The 18890-nt window shown below is 40.8% G+C and overlaps 1 long non-coding RNA gene across 3 annotated transcripts in view; it reads left to right on the top strand.

The window, feature by feature from the left end:
* The window catches only part of LOC134756913 (uncharacterized), a 48503-nt gene extending 32920 nt beyond the window's left edge, over positions 1–15583 (top strand). The window contains exons 4-6 of one of the 3 annotated variants that reach the window (XR_010130368.1): positions 5955–6300; positions 9141–9418; positions 13514–15583. This is a non-coding gene — a long non-coding RNA (uncharacterized lncRNA). Of the gene's footprint in view, positions 1–5954; positions 6301–8914; positions 11992–13513 lie in introns of those variants that run through there. The other 2 variants (XR_010130367.1, XR_010130366.1) reach the window with 2 other exon arrangements.
* The last annotated feature ends 3307 nt before the right edge of the window (positions 15584–18890 follow it).

The raw sequence follows: 18890 nt of genomic DNA, 5'->3' as shown, positions 1-18890 counted from the left end.
GTAATCCTGTCATTAGAAATGTATATTGTAGACCAACTCCTATAAAAATATGCAGTCTGCTTCCTGATTAGCTGAATTACAGATGCAGAGCATTCACACAGTTATTTTAAAGGATAATAATCAACCTGTGGCTTATCTAGCCACAAGAGCCTTAGAGCCCCAAAGAGACAGGAGGTCATCAAGCCGAGTGTCAGAAGTTTTTAACTCACAAGATTAATGCTGACATTTACATAAGATGTCTTAGAAAACTAGCACGTGTCTTCACTTCATCCATTAGGAGGAATAATCACCAAGTTTTAGTCAGTGAATGCAGGCAGCAATAGTTCTTGGTATGAAGGCCACACGTGGGGGCCAAGGTGGGGAACACAGGTTGGAGCAGGTACAGTGACCAACCCAGCCGGGAGAAGAGTGTAACTGACAGGTGTACTGAAATGACACCAGATTGAGAATCAGGAGCTGTTAATTCCAGTTCTCACTCTTACTTGTGGTAAGATTCTAGATGGGTCACTTAACCTCACTGTTTCATTTCCTCATCTCTTAAATAAGAATTTTATATTAACTGTCGCCAAGGTTTCCTGCAGATCTTTTTATACTTTTAAGTCCATGTTCAACAAAGTGGAAGTAGGAGAGAGTACAGAGTGGGAGCAAGACCATACTGAAGTTCAGGATTGCATTCCAACAAAGAACATGGAAAAAACGTCAAAGTCCCATTTTTCCAGGCCAAAGGGTCAAAGCAAACAGTAAGCAAATCCAAGCAAAAGATAGCACAACACTACAAGATACCAGCAGTAAAAAAAATCTATGGAACAGTCCATTAAGTTTTAATCTCAGGCTTTCTTCCTTAAGAAACTGAAAACTAATTCTGAATAGCGGCCAACCTGAGGTTGGCAGGTGGAAGGAAGGAGTATGCCTGGTTAGAATGAGAGGCCTTCTGAAAGAAAAGTTTCTAACCAACCCCTTCATAGTGACACACTACATTTATTGTTTCTAAATATTATTTTGACAAGCATTTCCTAGCATTTAGTATTGGTATCCATTCTGTTAGCAAATCCCATATTCTTAAAGAAGCAGAAGTAAAGAAATCAATAAACCACAGAGACATTTTAATAACATCTTTCTAAGAAAGGAATTTGGGTTCTTAGGTTTTTTTTCCTGAGGGAGATTGGTTTAATTGACTCACAGTAATAACGGCTTGATTCATGAAGAATTTTTTTTTAATTTGCACTATATTTTAAATCGGTTTTGCTAATGGCTACCACCCCCACTTGCCCAGCTTTAAGTAACATAACCCAGCCAAGTGATGTTTTAAAAGTGGTTTTATTTATTTTATGTTTGTGAGGAAGATCGGTAGGTAATGTGGGGGTTTCTTCCGATCAGTAAGTAGTGTAATGCTAACTGCCTTCAATATCAAGTGGGATAGTGCTTTTACCTATGGGAAGAAATATATATGTATGTGTATGTGTGTGTTTATGTACGATCCTATATTTATATGTATGTAATATATATACTATATTTCACATATGTGTGTATATGTATCAGCCCAAACGCTTTGATGTTTAACCTAAGAGTGAAATAGGGAATTCTGGGTTCAGGGGTATAGTTCATAGATAAATATGTACAAGAATGAACTCTGTAACATTGATTTTAATAAAGAGTTACTCTTGGCCAGGCACTGTGGCTCACGCCTGTAATCCCAGCACTTTGAGAGGCCCAGGTGGGTGGATCACGAGGCCAAGAGATCAAGACTATCTTGGCCAACATGGGGAAACCTCATCTCTACTAAAAATACAAAAATTAGCTGGGCGTGGTGGCGCGTGCCTGTAGTCCCAGCTACTTGGGGGGCTGAGGCACAAGAATCACTTGAACCCAGGAGACAGAGGTTGCAGTGAGCCAAGATTGTGCCACTGCACTCCAGCTTGGTGACAGAACGAGACTCTGTCTTGAAAAAAAAAAAAAGTGACTCTTAACAACTCAAATATTAATTAAATATAGGTTAGTTAAACTATTATTCAGACTTATAGCAAAATACTATACAGTTAAAAAAATTAAAGGTGAATTTACATGTATGGACATAAAAAGACAATCCAAATCTATCAATAAGTGACAACCATATTGCAGCACAGTTCTATGTCTATGTTCCTGTATCAGTATACATAGAGAAGAAAGCTAGAAGCTCATGCATCATACTCTTCTTAGTAGTTCTCCCTGGGGATGGGACTTTCATTTTCTATATATTTTCTGTTATATGCAAATTGGTTGCAACTTTATGTTACCATTAGAATCATTAAAAAATTTAAAGGGAAAACAATATGTAAGTAAGCCGCCCATTGACATGTACACTCCTCTCTCAGTGCCTTTTTTTTTTTTTTTTTTTTGACACAGAGTCTTGCTCCATTGCCCAGGCTAGAGTGCAGTGGCGCAATCTTGGTTCACTGCAACCTCTGACTCCTGGGTTTAAGTAATTCACCTGCCTCTACCTCCCAAGTAGCTGGGATTACAGGAGCCCACCACCACGCCCAGCTAATTTTTGTATTTTTGGTAGAGATTAGGTTTCACCATGTTGGCCAGGCTGGTCTCAGACATCCTGACCTCAAGTGATCCACCCACCTAGGCCTCCCAAAGTGCTGGGATTACAGGCATGAGCCACCGCACCTGGCCTCTCAATGTCTTAAGTTAAGCATTAGGGCACAGTTTGGCAGGATACCACTTGTCTTATTTCAGAGAACTAATTAAGTTTTTAATTTTTATAAGGTGTCTAACACATGTATCACTCAGAGTAATATGATGATGATGATGATGATGATGATGACTGACAGGAATGAACACATTCTATCAAAGAGGAGTCAGGATAGGAAACTTTGATTGATAAAATCTGGTTTATGTTTAATCTTCAGCAGTACCAAACATTTCGTGACTCATAACTCCAACTAACACAATTTTTTATTTATTAATGAATACAAAAAAAGTGGTAGAAGAGCTGTTAGAAACTTATATGATGATGTGAAATAAGATAATACTTAACCACTTCACATAGTGTTTCAAGGTCAATTAATATCTGTTGCCTTATTGTAGGCATTATCCTAGGCACTTTAAATCATAAGGTTTTGTGTTTTTAATGTATTCCACAAATGGAAAAGAATAGATTGCATTCAGAAAAGTCCAACCTGGGCCAGTCATGGTGGCTGACACCCATAATCCCAGCAGTTTCAGAGGCCAAGGCAGACAGATCGTTTGAACCCAGGAGTCAACACCAGCCTGGACAACACAGGGAGACCCTGTCTCTACAGAAAAATATTTAAAGAATTAGCAGGGCATGGTGGCATGCTCCTGTAGTCCCACCTACTCAGGAGGCTGAGGTAGGAGGATCACCTGAGCCTGGGGACATTGAGATTGCAGTGAGCCGTGATACTGAAGCAGCATCATTGTTTGGGGTAAATACCCGGGGTTTGTTTTCTTGTGCCAAGAAGATCAGGGACACTAGAAATATATGGGTGGGTTAAGAAGCAAAAAGTTTAATAGGCAGAAGAAAGGAGAGAGGAAAGCAGCTCTCTCTCTCTCTCTCTTGCGACAGAGAGGCTTCCAAAAGGAGAAAGTCCGTCTGTGGTGGACCATAGATTTTATAGGCAGGCTTGAGGAGGTGGTGTCTGATTTACGTAGGGCCCACAGATAGGTTCAACCAGCTGTGATGTTTACGTAGCGCATGGGGAAGGCTGGTCACCCCACCCTAATCTTATTATGCAAATGGACTTTCCACTTGGCCAGTGCAGTCTTGTCTGCTCCTTACTGTACACGTGGCTGTCAAGCAGAAGAGAAGAAGGAGCTGCCATTTTGAACATGTCTAGTCCCAGGTAGCTTATTCCTACTGGCACAGCTGCCGGCATTCGCCTGCACAAGCTTCCAGCTTGCTTGTCTATGTCTGCAGCTCGATTTTACAGTCTGCTCTTTGTTAGAAAAGAAAATGATTTGGGGGCTGCTTTTCATTAAAAGGAAAACCTTACCGAGGACTTCCGTACCCTCACTATCTGCCTAAGTAATTTCTTCTTAACAACTCCTGTATCAGCACCACTGCACTCCAGCTTGGACAACAGGCTGGAGACCCTGTCTCCAAAAATGAAAAAACAAAACAAGAGTCTAATATGGAAGTCAGTCAGGGGACCTGAACTCTTAGACTCAAATGTGCTTCTGACAGACATGCTAGGTGAGTCTGGTCAACCCACTTACCCTCTCTGGGTTTCAATTTTCTCATTAGACTGCCTTTTGTCTACATTTTCTTCCACTGAGTCTATTTGACACCACAGGTAATAAGTGTGAACTGTCTGTATTGGTTTTTGTTGTTGTTGTTGTTGTTGTTGTTGTTGTTGTTGTTGTTGTTGTTGTTGTTGTTGTTTGAGACGGAGTCTCGCTCTGCCGCCCAGGCTGGAGTGCAGTCATGCGATCTCGGCTCGCTGCAAGCTCTGCCTCCCGGGTTCACGCCATTCTCCTGCTTCAGCCTCCCGAGTAGCTGGGATTATAGGCACCCGCCATCACGCCCGGCTAATTTTTTTGTAATTTTAGTAGAGACGGGGTTTCACTAGTTAGCCAGGATGGTCTCGATCTCCTGACCTCGTGATCCGCCCTCCTCGGCCTCCCAAAGTTCTGAGATTACAGGCGTGAGCCACCGCGCCGGGCCAACTGCCTGTATTGTTGACTGCTGTACCTCCAGCAACTAGAATGAGGTTTACTACACAGAAGATGTTTAATTCTGTTGAAAGGGCAAATTCCTTAGTGGTGTGCTCTGAGGTTTTATATGTGTGGCTTTTGCTTTTAGCAAAACTTTGAGTAACAGTGGAGAGGAGAAAATAAAGGTCAGGATCTGTTTCTTGGACAAGAGAACGTCCTTGCCTAAAAACCAAAACCAAACAGTTCAAAAAAAAAAAAAAAAAAAACTATTGCAAAGCCCTCACTGGGTCTTGTTCTGCTTCAGAAATCTTGCGAGCCCTGCAGTGCGCCTGCTGGGAAGGTTATACAAAGCAGAGCCCACTCACAGAGGCCCAGAGTCGAATCATTGGCCCCCTCCCCCTTTGCGTTCCTTGCCTTCCTCTTTTACTGTCGCTGAAACCTGCCCTATAAATCAGATTTAATTATCTATAAAATTTGGTGTAGAAAAGGATTTACTCATTAAAAATGTTCATCAACTTGCTACCCACGTTCCAGACTAATAGAAGCGGAAAAGGAACACCATGGAAACACCAGACGGGCTGGAGAGATAAGCAAGCTTTGAAATACCTGAACCTCGGTTAAATAGCAAGTTCCAGTTTCTGTATTTGCCTTCTAAAATATCATGTCAGGAATAAGTAAATGTCACCAAATAATCAACCTGTTTCGCTATCTTTTCTTTTTTAGTTACTTGCTTCAACAGGTTTTTAAAAATGGGTTTTCTTAGTTTACCTCCTTTGCCTGTGTGATACCCAAGATATTCTCCCCAGTGGTGTGTGTGTTTGCAAAATGTCATAATCCTCTCTACAGCCAAACACAACGGCTCGCATTTAGTCACAGAGTGAGGAGCAGTTAATTAATGAGAGCCAAGGGAGGCAGTGAGGAAACATTGGAGAAAAACGTAGCCAGAGGAAGATCAGAGGGGAAATGTCTGAAGTCAGTCCAAGATAAATCTTCAGTCCTTAGAGAAAGCCCTGGGGTAGATGATGTGGGCTGCCAACCAAGTTGGATTTTGTGTGTGTATGTGTGTGTGTGTGTGTGTGTGTGTGTGTGTGTGTGTGTGTGTAGCAGGGTGAGCAGTTGTTTGTTCTTTTTGTTTGTTTGTTAAAGTGTAGAAGCAGGGACTGTAGGAACTTGGGGAGAAAGAATGTTAGAGTAGCTTCAACAAGGCAAAGCTTCTATCTAAAATTGCACATTAATTTCCATGAAACTCTTCATTCGTGAAAAGGCAAAGATCTAAAACTTTTTCTCCTTTCTAGCACATGACAGGATTTTTGTCGTGACTTTCCTAAATTCTCACTGTGCCAAGCAAGCAAGAAAGTGCCCACAGGAGTGGGAGGGAAAAGACACATGGGATGGCAGCAAGGAAACCTGCCTAGAGGAGCCAGCCATCCCGTCTGTCCCCTCACTTCCTTCCAGAGAGAACGTCTTTCCTTGACAGCGCCTGCCTCCTGTCATTTCATCCCAACACTTTGCCCAGCCCGGGAAATCTGGATTTTCTTTTTAAAGAAAGATGTCTAGAGAGAAAAATAGAAAATGAACAGCCAATAGAAAGTGCAACAGAGCTTGTTGATTTGGTTCTGTCAGATGCCCCAAGTGTTCGTGGTAAGGCCCATTTTTTATTTCTAGAGACTTGTTTCATTTCACTTGCTGTATTCTTCTTTCTTCTGTGTGCCTTACTGTATATGTTCTTTTGTTGTTTGTCCCTAGGACCTCTTGCTGAGCCTTCCATTCGTGATTTATCTAATCTCATGAATTCACCAAAACTGACCCAAATTAGGGGTTGTGCATGTTTTAACTAAGTTTGGGGAAAACAGGTTGCTCCAATTGCTATCCAGTCATTAATAGGATGGGTTCTTGTTCTCAGCTCACATAAGATCTTTGAAGGCTCACGCTCTTAGCTGGGCGCAGTGGCTCACTACTATAATCCCAGCACTTTGGGAGGCTGAGGCGGGTGGATCACTTGAGGTCAGGAGTTCCAGACCAGCCTGGCCAACATGGTGAAATCTCATCTCTACTAAAAATACAAAAAAAAATTAGCCAGGCATGGCAGTACATGCTTGTAATCCCAGCTACTCGGGAGGCTGAGGCACGAGAATCACTTGAACTCAGGAGGCAGAGGTTGCAATGAGCCAATGAGCCAAGATCACACTACTGCACTCCAGCCTGGGCAACAGAGCGAGACTCAAGAAAGCCAAAAAAAAAAAAAAAAAAAAAAAAAGACACATTCTTGACCATACAACTGTAAGATTTCACAGACACACCAGCCAGACTGATGGTCTGACTGAGTAAGGAGGCTTGGTCTTGGCCCAGTTTTTGCCCCAGGAGACTGTGGGGTTAAAAATAAATAAATTATATGATAGGTTGTGCTTTGTGATATTCCCCCTGAGCCATTGTTTTGTTAATACACAGCAACTATTTACATATATGACTCACCTAGACTGAGCAGCTCATAGACAGGCATCTTGTCTTATTCACAAACTCTAAGACAGTGCCTAGCCTGTAGAGGGATTTCAATAATTTTAAATGAACAAATAAACAAATAGCCTTTTCAATGTTAGAGCTACAGAACCATCTGATTCAAACACAAAAGCAAAAATTTTTAAACCTGTAGCAGTTTGACCTTTTGAGTTTACCCTTTTACTAAGACTATAAGACACCATGAGCGATGGCCCTGGTATTTTCCATGAGCACTGTGCTCTCTATCTCTTGCTGTTCCTATTTTGTCATTATCCTTGCTCCTAATCCAAATAACCATAAGAATACACCTACTCAAATCACTATGCTGTCAGTAAAGAGAATCTGTGGCTTTCATTCAAATGAATAACTACTGAATCTGAAATTCTGTGCCACTGAACTTTTACTGGCAGTGTGAGTGCATGTATTGGGAGTGGGGGTGGAGCAAAGAGTTGCAAATGAGGGAAAGGAGGAGTGTGAGAAGAAGGGAAGCAAAGAGGATGGAAACGCCTTGTTGTTCATTCAATCACGATTCATCATTTACTTACTCTAAGCCAAGTAATGGGCTATGTTCTTGCCAAATAATGGTAAACAGGACATAGTCCCTCTTCTCAAAGAACCTAAAATCTACTAGGGGCTGCTGTATATCAACCTGATAGCCTTACTGATTTCACTGCCCCAAAAATTATACTATGTAAGCGATTGTTAGGCCTTGGGCTCTTCTAGTGTGGAGGGTAACTGATAATGGATGAAACCTCCCAGAACTTGAACTATGAGCTATTAGTTTATGCATTGTTGAGCACTATGGTCATTCTTCCATGCCAATAGGCTTGCTGCCACTGCCCAAGTGAATACCAAATATACTCCATAGGAAGTGGGGGAATCTAATGAAATCCAATACGGTGTCAGCTAGAAACAGTAAGCAGCCATCCTTGTCTTTCCAAATTATGCAAATACAGCAGTTGTCATGCATAGGCAGAAAGGCCTGACACCTCTGAAGAAGCCTAAAGCCCATCCTGTCCTAGAAAATACCCTCAAACCAGCCACAAAATTCTTTTTCTTTTTCTTTTTCCTTTTCCCTTTTTTATTTTTTAAACTAGGGATGGAGTCTCACTATGTTACTCAGGCTGGTCTCAAACTCCTGGGATCAAGTGATGCTCCCTTGAGTCTCCTGAGTAGCTGGATCTAAAAGCGAGTGCCACCATGCCCTGCCAACTACAAAATTCTTAATGACCCTCTAAGAAAGCCATTTTCACCAGATTAAGTCATCAGATGCTTGGAAATTAAAAAAAAAAAAAATCCATGATCAAATCTTACTCATTATCAGGAATTAATGTATTTAATTAATCCATTACCCTCTCCCCCCTCTCTCCTCTTAACCCCTGTCTTTGTCCCCACCCATTCCCACCTCTGTCTCTGCTCCAGTAGCTGTAAATTCAAGACTGGGAAGTGGAGTGGGATGGCAGTGATTAATCCCTTATTGGGGAAGAACATCTGTTTTGTTCAGAAGGCTTACCGGTATCTCAGAGGGGAGCCTTTCTTTGGTTGTGGGGATCTGGAAAGAAAACATAAAGAAAGGAAAAGAAATACTGAAAACAATTTTTCCCCACATCACAATTTTGTGAGCTACCTGATCTGCAAGCAATAACTCTTCTCCTACTCAAATCTCAACTTTGGTTCAGAGCTTGCTGGAGTGTCTGCTACAGACACAAAACCCCCATTAAGATGCTTGACAATCTAACCCATGCCATTTTTCTCTCAGAAGCAGCTATACTAAGTGACATTCAAACGTTGGTAATGAGGAGACATCTGCATATGCACTGGTTTTGAAACATCAAGCACTGGAGAAGTTATGAGCTGTCAATCACTTTAGCTGTCCTCCGCCCTGTGTTTATTCAGAAATAATTTTCAAGGCTGCAGAAAGTGTTGTTACTAACTGATGAGCAAGTTTGAACACTGAAAATGAAGAATGATTGATGTTCTTTTAGGTAAGCTGGAAAACTCTCCATCCACTAGAGGCAGCCACAGCTCGGGATGCTGATAAAGTTCTGACACAGAGAGTGAGTGATGAGTGGTGTGTAACGTGCTGAAAACAGGAAGCTCTGACAACAATGTGAAGAGGAACCTTCTGAACACAAATTCTATGGCTCCAAATAAGCAAGTTAATAGTCCTGATATCTTGGCTTGATCTACAGAAGAAACCCCACTCAGGATAACTTTTACTTTTCTGGTGGAAGAGACAATAAGAATAAAGACTCACTAAACGGTAATAAAATCCTCTTTGACTTACTAATTGGTTGGTAATTTTGGAATTTTCTAATCTGAATGTTTAACTCCAAATAGTTTTCATCCTGTCATATGTTACAGTATTAACAGTTATAGAAAAAGAACAGGAATTATTAGAAACATTAAAACTATTCAAATCTAGGAAATGTGGATCTTAGGATTTGTGTCAGGAAACCAACAACCTTAAGATATGCCCCACAGTTGGCTTTCCTGAACCCTGATCCCAGAATGCAAGAAGTCAACCCAATACAAATCCATGCTTTCTGACAATGGCGGAAAATTTTTTGGCCATTGTCCATTGACTGACTCACAAGCTGTGACAATGTCCCACCATTACACTCCACCGACTCCCCCACAAGGCTGTCACCTGTCTTTACCTGCAGCAGCTGCATGTATGCACATATTTAATAACACTTAGTGGGGGCATGTTCTGTTCTAGAAACGGTGCCTGCTCCAAAGATATGGTGGTGAACAAAATAAAAATGCTCCCTGTCTCCATGGAACTCAGAGTCTAGCAGAAGACAAAGACACAATGTGAAATACACATTTCAATAAGTGCTATGAAAGATAGGTTGTACAGTGATATGAAAGGGAATAACAAAGGGATGCAAAAGAGTTATGAAAGGCCTCTCTGAGGAAGTCATGTTTAAGCTGAAAGGTGAAGGTTGCCTAGAAGAAGGTCAGGCAAAATACAGGGTGTGTGAGTGGGGAAACATTCTAGGCAGAGGTAACAGCATATGCAAGACCCCATGGCAGATTAGAAAAAGGAAACAGCACCAAGATATGACCTATTTTCCTTAGATGACTGAGGGAATTCAAATTCAATGAATACCTTCTTTATCTTAAAAGCTAAAGCCTTTACATTTATTATAAATAGGGATTTCTATAAATCCTGTCAACTCCCACTTATCCTGTATTCTCAATCCTGTATTTATTCACCAACATCTTTGAGCTGTTTTCTCTGGCCTTATCCTTATTCTTTCTAAGGTATATCTATCTTTTTTAGCAACCCCGATAATTAGATAGGATAATCTGTTGAGATATTAATTTGTGATTTGTATTTGTGATTTGTGCTATAGAAGACTTGAAGGATTAGAAGGGACTTTCCTACTACTTCCTTCACTGGAAAGACAACCAGGCCTTTATCTTCTAAGATCTTTTTTCTATTTTCAAGCAATTAACAGTTTATTTTTGTATCAGAACATCCTGTCCCATCCCTCAAGATCTGTTGTGCAAAATGTAGGCCCATCGGGAGGAAGAAAGTTGAGGAGAGGGGTGATTTGCCTTGCTGGCAACTTATTGACATGTCTTTGCCATGCTCCTACTCAGGAAATTAGATCCCATGACCTATAAAATTCAGTCAAAACTGCAGCTAAACTCACACCCTCTGCTATATTGGACCTGAAGTCTCTGCAGCCATTCTCCCCTATTGCCACATTCATCCCTCGTACCAAGTCGTACCCCATCAAGTCTGCCTGTCCCATAATTCATCTCAAGCTTATTTTCTTCTATGTTGTCTCCCTTTCCCACTTTTTAATTTCACCCTTATTTTAATCTCTCATTTTCCTGTTGTTTCATAGTGAAACCACTTTGCAAAAGTATAACTGAGGAAACTATGACAGTGAAAGAAATCAGACCTAACTGATTCCATCTTGCTTCTAACGTTTAAGCTGTCCTTGTTCTTTCCTGGGCATAGGCCAAACTAACTTTGGGAAGGAATTCAGTTCATGGTTTGACTCTGAAACAAAATTGGAACCAGCCCTTTCCTGAAAAACCCCGTTTCTTCCTTGGAGACCAGTCTGCCTTTGCAGGACTAACAACTTAGCTACAACATTAGAAATCACAGTTTAGGGGTCATGCAGTCTCTGGTTCCAAGAGTTTGAACCTCCCGAAATTGCTCCTGGGGATAATATCGGTATTGTGAAACCTAAGATCAGTGCTTAAGACCCTGCACTAGATGGATCAGCTGACACCACCCAGAGTGGTAATCTGGCTCAACCAGTTCTGCCATCCCTCCCAAGAACAGAAAACAGCAAAAAATAAACAAACAAACAAAAAAAAAAAGATTCACTTCGACCCCCACTGCCTCCCATGATTCCATCTCCAACCTGACCAATCAGCACTCCCCACTTCCCAAGCCCCTACCCGCCAAATTATCTTTAAAAACACTTATCATCGAATGGCTCAGGGAGAATGATTTGAGTAATAATAAAACTCTGGTCTCCCGCACAGCTGGCTATTCCTGATTTACTCTTTCTCCATTGCAATTCCCCTGTCTTGATAAATCGGCTCTGTCTAGGCTGCGGGCAAGGTGAACCCATTGGGCGGTTACAACGGTACTTATTGCCTATACCATGCATGTAGTTATTAATTACATCCTCTTGTGTATAAAACAATTAGAGAACAACGTATGCACTTTTTCTCCTTAACTAATTTGTAGAATGCTTAATTACAGAGATGAAGTCTTACACTCCCTTGAATCTCTTCCAATTCCTAGTGCAAAGCTGAATCTGTGGCAAGCACTCAAAAATAAAGAATTTAAATCAAATAAAATCATTTGGCATCCAGTCTATGTGCAATGCCATGCTGGGTGCTATGAAGATTTGTAAAGGACATATCAGCCTGGCCAACTCCTTCTCCTCTCTCCAGCCTCAGTTTACATAGACTAGTTTTCTCTTGGTAGCTTCCCAACTCTAAGCACAGATTAGATGTTCCTCCTACATGTCACTAAAGTAACCTGTACTCCCCATAATACATCACTTTACATAGTGAGACACTTCATGCAAAAGCTCATTTATTCATCTTTTCCTCCAGGCTAATCTCCACAAGAATGTAGGGCCACATTTGACTTATTCATCATTTACACCAGTGCCTGGCTGTCCCATGGTAGACACTCAGGAAATATTTGTTGAATAAATAAATGAAAAATTTACTGACCTCAAGGCATAAATGATCTAGTTATTGAAACAGAAGAAATGTTTAAATACTTATGTGATGCACATGTATACTAATTATATATGTTCATGTTTACTAATGCATCTGTATAATCATTCATCTCTAAGGCTAACTATTGCAGTTTCAACATACTTTTGGTATGGTAAGAGCTCCTCATTATGGCAGTTAGCTTGGTAATTGATAAGCTGTGTGGCTGAAAACAGTAATTATTAACACAATATTCAAATTTGTAGATTCACCCTAGATAATAGCAGATCATAAAACTTAGCCAGGTGTTCACCTCAGGCCCTCACACACTCACCTTTCATTATTCTTGTCTTCTTGACCATTATTTATTCCTCATTAAGGCCACCTCACAAATGAAACTCACCCTTGAGTTAGGTAAAAACGTTCATAAGCATAATTTTCATCCCTGTGTTTCTGTGAGTCCAAAGAGTTTTGTAAAGACTGAATTCAGTGGAGAAGGTTTTATGAGCCACCATAATCTTTTCTCTACTTCTACACCAGGCTGCATTAAAATCTACATTCCAAAAGCATAAGTACTGAATGTAGTTTAAAATATTTCCTGTATAAGCAAGCCCTCTCACCATTTAACTCTAACTCTAAGACACTCCCTCCTTTATGCCTGGATTATAGATGTCAATCATTGAATATTGTCTGATATTTTCTATCTATCAAGAGTGGATTATCACTTGAAATGTATTAATTCCCTCCTTGGGGTTTCAAGGTTAGATAGAAGATTTGAGTGGCATAACAGTGTATACATTTATTCTTTTATTGAGCAAATATTTAAGGAACTGCTACTATGTACCAGGCACTGTACTAACAACCAAGAATTTAACAGTGGGCAAAAAAATCCCACATTTTCTTCCCAAAGTTTTTACTTTAAAGCAGAGAGACAGAAATCCATTTTCTCTTGGCTTAGGATCTTTTACACAGTTGCTTAAGTTCCTCAGTATCTGATATGGTTTGGCTGTGTCCCCACCCAAATCTCATATTGAATTCCCACGTGTTGTGGGAGGGACCTGGTGAAAGGTAATTGAATCATGGGGGCAGGTCTTCCCATGCTCTTCACGTGATAGTGAATACGTCTCATGAGATCTAATGGTTTTTAAAACAGGAGTTTCCCTACATAAGCTCTCTCTTTGCCTGCTGCTATCCACGTAAGATGTGACTTGCTCCTCCTTGCCTTTCACCATGATTGTGAGGCCTCCCCAGCCATGTGGAACTGTAAGTCCAATTAAAGCTCTTTCTTTTGTTAATTGCCTAGTCTTGGGTGTGTTTTTATCAGCAGTGTGAAAACAGGCTAGTACAGTAAATTGGTACCAGGAGTGGGGTGCTGCTGAAATGCATCTGAAAATGCAGAAGCGACTTTAGAACTGGGTAACAGGCAGAGGTTGGAACAATTTGGAGGGCTCAAAATAAGAGAGCAAAATGTGGGAAAGTTTGGAACTCCCTAGAGACTTGTTGAATGGCTATGATCAAAATGCTGATGATGATATGGACAATGAAATCCAGGCTGAGTTGATCTCAGTTGGAGATGAGGAACTTGTTGGGAATTGGAGCAAACGTGACTCTTGTTATGCTTTAGCAAAGAGACTGGCAGCATTTTGCCCCTGCCCTAGAGATCTGTGGGACTTTGAAGTTGAGAGAGATGATTTAGGGTATCTGGCAGAAGAAATTTCTAAGCAGCAAACCATTCAAGAGGTAACTTGGGTGCTGTTAAAGGCATTCAGTTGTATAAGGAAAGCAGAGCATAGCAGTTCAGAAAATTTGCAGCCTGACAATGTGATAGAAAAGAAAAACCCATTTTCTGAGGAGAAATTCAAGCCAGCTGCATAAATTTGCATAAATAAAGGGGAGCCAAATGTTAATACCAAAGACAATGGGGAAAATGTCTCCAGGACATGTCAGAGGTCTTCACAGAAGCCCCTCCCATCAGAGGCCTGGAGGCCTATGAGAAAATGGTTTTGTGGGTCAGGCCTAGGGTCCTCATGCTGTGTGCAGCCTAGGGACTTTGTGCCCTGCATCTCAGCTGCTCCAGCTGTGGCTGAAAGGAGCCAGTGTAGAGTTCAGGCCATGGTTTCAGAGGGTGTAAGCCCCAAACCTTGGCAGCTTCCACATGGTGTTGAGCCTGTGAGTACATAAAATTCAAGAACTGGGGTTTGGGAACCTCTGCCTGGATTTCAGAAGATGTATGCAAATGCCTGGATTCCCAGGGAGAAGTTTGCTGAAGGGGTAGGGCACTCATAGATAACCTCTGCTAGGGAAGTGCAGAAGGGAAATGTGGGGTCAAAGCTCCCGCACAAAGTCCCCACTGGGGCGATCCCTTGTGGAGCTGTGAGAAGAGGACCATCATCCTCCAGACCCCAGAATGGTATATCCACCAAAAGCTTGCACCGTGCACCTGGAAAAGTTGCAGATGCTCAACACCAGCCTGTGAAACCAGCTAGGAGGGAGGCTGCACCCTGCAAAGCCACAGGGGTGGAGCTGCCTAAGACCATGGGAACCCACCTCTTGCATCAGCATGATCTGGATATGAGACATGGAGTCAAAGGAGATCATTTTGAGGCTTTAAGATTTGACTGCCCTGCTGGATTTTGGACTTGCACGGGGCCTGTAGACCCTTTGTTTTGGCCAATTTCTCCCATTTGGAATGGCTGTATTTACCCAATGCCTGTACCCCCATTGTATCTAGGAAGTCACTAACCTGCTTTGATTTTACAGGCTCATAGGCAGAAGGGAATTTCCTTGTCTCAGATGAGGCTTTGGACTGTGGACTTTTGAGTTAATGCTGAAATGAGTTAAGACTTTGGGGTACTGTTGGGAAGGCATGATTGTGTTTTGAAATATAAGGATGTGAGATTTGGGAAGGGCAACGGGTGGAATGATATGGTTTGGCTGTGAACCCACCCAGACCTCATCTTGAACTCCAACTATTGTGGGAGGGACCTGGTGTGAGGTAATCGAATCATGGGGGTAGGTATTGCCTGTGCTGTTCTCATGATAGTGAATAAGTCTCATGAGATATGATGGTCTTTAAAATGGGAGTTTTCCTACACAAGTTCTCTCTTTGCCTGCCGCCATCCACGTAAGATGTGACTTGCTCCTCCTTGCCTTTCACCATGATTGTGAGGCCCCCCCAGCCATGTGGAACTGTAAGTCCAATTAAACCTCTTCCTTTTGTAAATTGCCCAGTCTCAGGTACGTTTTTTTCAGCAGCATGAAAACAGATGAATACAGTATCTAAATAATTATGAATGTGAATGTGAGGCTTCAGGTACCAAATGAAATGTTATCATTTTTTTCTGAATTTCTCTAGCTTACTTTCTGTATCATTAGTTTGGAATATCTTTCACATACTGTTAGTCATAATTTCTATATCTGTTTTATTTATCTGAAGAGATTATAAACTCCCGGAGGACAGCAGCCTCATTGTGTCATGAAAAGCCTTTCAGGCAAGAGGAAAATGCTTCTTATTTTGAAGTTTTTATTTAGGACTTCTTTTCAGGAGCCATTCTGAAGATGCCTACTGCAACTGTAATACATCAAGAGGGGTTCATTCTGATTGAATGAATTATTTTTTATGAACTATAAAAATAAAAATGGGGAGTCTTATTTCCAACTGATCTTATTAAATTCCATTCTCAGACTTTCAAAACGTTTCAACATTAAATGGAAAAGATCTATACATTTTGGTGAGTATCAATGAAGAATCATCTAAAAGAAAATATGAAATAAGGAGTACTCATAGTCCAGTGGAAAGACTTCAGGATCATGATAGGGGAAATGTGTAAGCCGGAGATCAGACCCCAGAGATTTTATTTGTTCATTCAGCAAGATGGTCTGCTTGGACCAGGCTTCAGGGAAGATCAAGATGAGGTCTCTGCCCTCGCACAACTAACAGTTTAGTGAGTTGCCAATATAGCAACGCTACCTCAACAGATGCACATGCCATGGCAGTAATGACACAGAGCAAGTGCTCTAGACCTTCAATACCTGGGACATTTCATATCCAACCTATTGAAGAACGGGTGGTTTTTAACAACTACATCATAGAGAATATTCCAAGCCATTCCTTGATTGGGAAACAAGTGCTCTCAGCTGTAAAGAAGGATGAATTAATTATTTATGGTTAAAACTAGTCCATCCAGAAGGTCAGTTTTACTGATTGTTCTCTCTTTTGTTGAGGAAGAATTGTTAAAATATTATTCTGACATACAAATATTTTAAACTATGGTTTTTAAACTGTGCTCCTAGGATCCCTAAATTTTTCAGATGTGCCTCCGGGGACCCTGTGTGGTAGCAGGTTAGGGTTACGAAGAGGTCTACTCTAGTCTTGCCACCCCTTCTTCAACTTAAGAAGCTCCATTTAATGTTTTAGGATTGCGGGGTAGGGGGGGGGGCTTAATTTTACAGTTTAATATGAAATGGGTTTTCTTTGGTGGTGGGGTGACTCTGCAGCTTTTTTACAGTGTATAAACTAGTGGTTTAAAAAATGGAAAAGTGAGATATAAACACGTGTTTTATCTATTTCTATTTGAGAAGCATATTGAATTTCGATGATGTACAGCACAGGATGCACGGGGAAGTTTTCTGTTTTTTGGTTTTTTGGCCTTCATTTACGCAAGTTAGTGTCATGAAGATTACTTCTCTAGTAGGTCAGGGTGCTAAATGATACTGTGGAATAAACATTTAGGAAATGCAAAGCTACTTGTCAAAGTAACTTAATATCATTACTTAGTTCTCTCCAGGAAGATCCAATGGAACTGGACATCACTGTCAAATACCATTTCCTAGCACTGGCAGCAGAGCCCATATTGAAGTAAAACATATACCAATTTTGACAGGAAGCCTACATATATAGAGTGTTTATGTAAGATAAAGATGTGTTCATTTCCAAAGGTAGTTTAAAATTCAACCAAACTAAAATACCATATGATATGGTTTGGATCTGTGTCCCCACCCAAATCTCATCTTGAATTGTACCCCCATAATTCCCACGTGTTGTGGGAGGGACCCGGTGGAAGATAATTTGAATCATGGGGGTGGTTTCCCCATACTGTTCTCGTGATAGTGAATAAGTCTCATCAGATCTGATGGTTTTATCAGGGGTTTCCGCTTTTGCATCTTTCTCATTTTCTCTTGCCGAAGTCATGTTAGAAGTGCCTCTCACCTCCCGCCATGATTCCAAGGCCTCCCCAACCATGTGGAACTGTAAGTCCAATTAAACCTCTTTTTCTTCCCAGTCTCAGGTATGTCTTTTTCAGCAGAATGAAAATGGAATAATACACAGTACTATTCATTATTTCAATTCTTTTAAAATTATTACTATTTTATTTTTTTAATTGGCAGATAAAATTTTATGTATTCATTCACACACAACATGATGTTTTGAAGTATACATACATTGTGGATTAATTAATTTTAGCTAATCAACTTATGGATTACCTCACATAGTTATGATTTTTGTGGTAAGAACAGTTAGCATCCACTCTCAAATATATCAGACACAGAAAGTTAAATACTGCATGCTGTCACTTATAAGTGGAAACAATAGTGTGTAAACATGGACATAGAAAGTAGAATAATAGACACTGGAGATTCAGAAAGGTGGGAAGGTGGGACGGGGGTGAGGAATGAGAAGTTACATAATGGATACAATATTCACTATTTTTCTGGGTGTCCAATCTTTTCACTTCCTGGGTCACACTGGAGGAAGAGGAAGCATTGTCTTGGGCCCCACATAAAATACACTAACACTAACAATAGCAGATGAGCTAAAAAAAAAAAAAAAAAAATCTCCAAAAAAAAATTTCATAATGTTGTTGACGAACTTCTGCTGGCCCACATTCAAAACCATCCTGGGCCACATGTAGCCTGTGGGCTGAGGGTTGGACAAGCTCAATTTAGATGATGTTTACACCAAAAGCCCAGACTTCATCATTATGCACTATATCCATGTAACAAACTGCACTTATACCCCTGAAAGCTATAAAAATAAGAAATAAAATTTTAAAATCCACTCTCTTAGCATTTTTCAAAAATACAATATATCGCTATTAACTATAGTCACCATGTCGCACATTATTTGAATTCTCTCATGCATTTTTACTCCCTTCCAGTGCCCACTGTAAACTATTGCTACAGGGGAATTTAGATGTGTAATTGACATTAACAATATGACAGAAATAGCAACTGTGTAACTAATTCCCCACATTGTATGTATCTTCTGCTCACACTACATAGAACATTTTTCTTCATGATTCTGAAAGGAAGTAAGCAGCACACCACCCCCTTGAAAAGTGGAGCAAATTCAGAAATTCTTGTGATTGTGTTGGGTCAAGTCTTGGTCATTATGTGTGCTGTGTGCTGTGTGCTGCGTGCTGTGTGCTGGAGTCATTATCTTTACGTACACGCAGGATACTAATGCTGACATCTAATTATCATTATAAAACTGATTAACTCTCAATAAGGTCAGCACAAAGCAGAGAAAT

This window comes from Gorilla gorilla, chromosome 1 (genome assembly GCF_029281585.2).
Source record: "Gorilla gorilla gorilla isolate KB3781 chromosome 1, NHGRI_mGorGor1-v2.1_pri, whole genome shotgun sequence".
Taxonomy (NCBI): Eukaryota; Metazoa; Chordata; class Mammalia; order Primates; family Hominidae; genus Gorilla; species Gorilla gorilla.
This window is presented reverse-complemented; position numbering and strand designations above follow the sequence as displayed.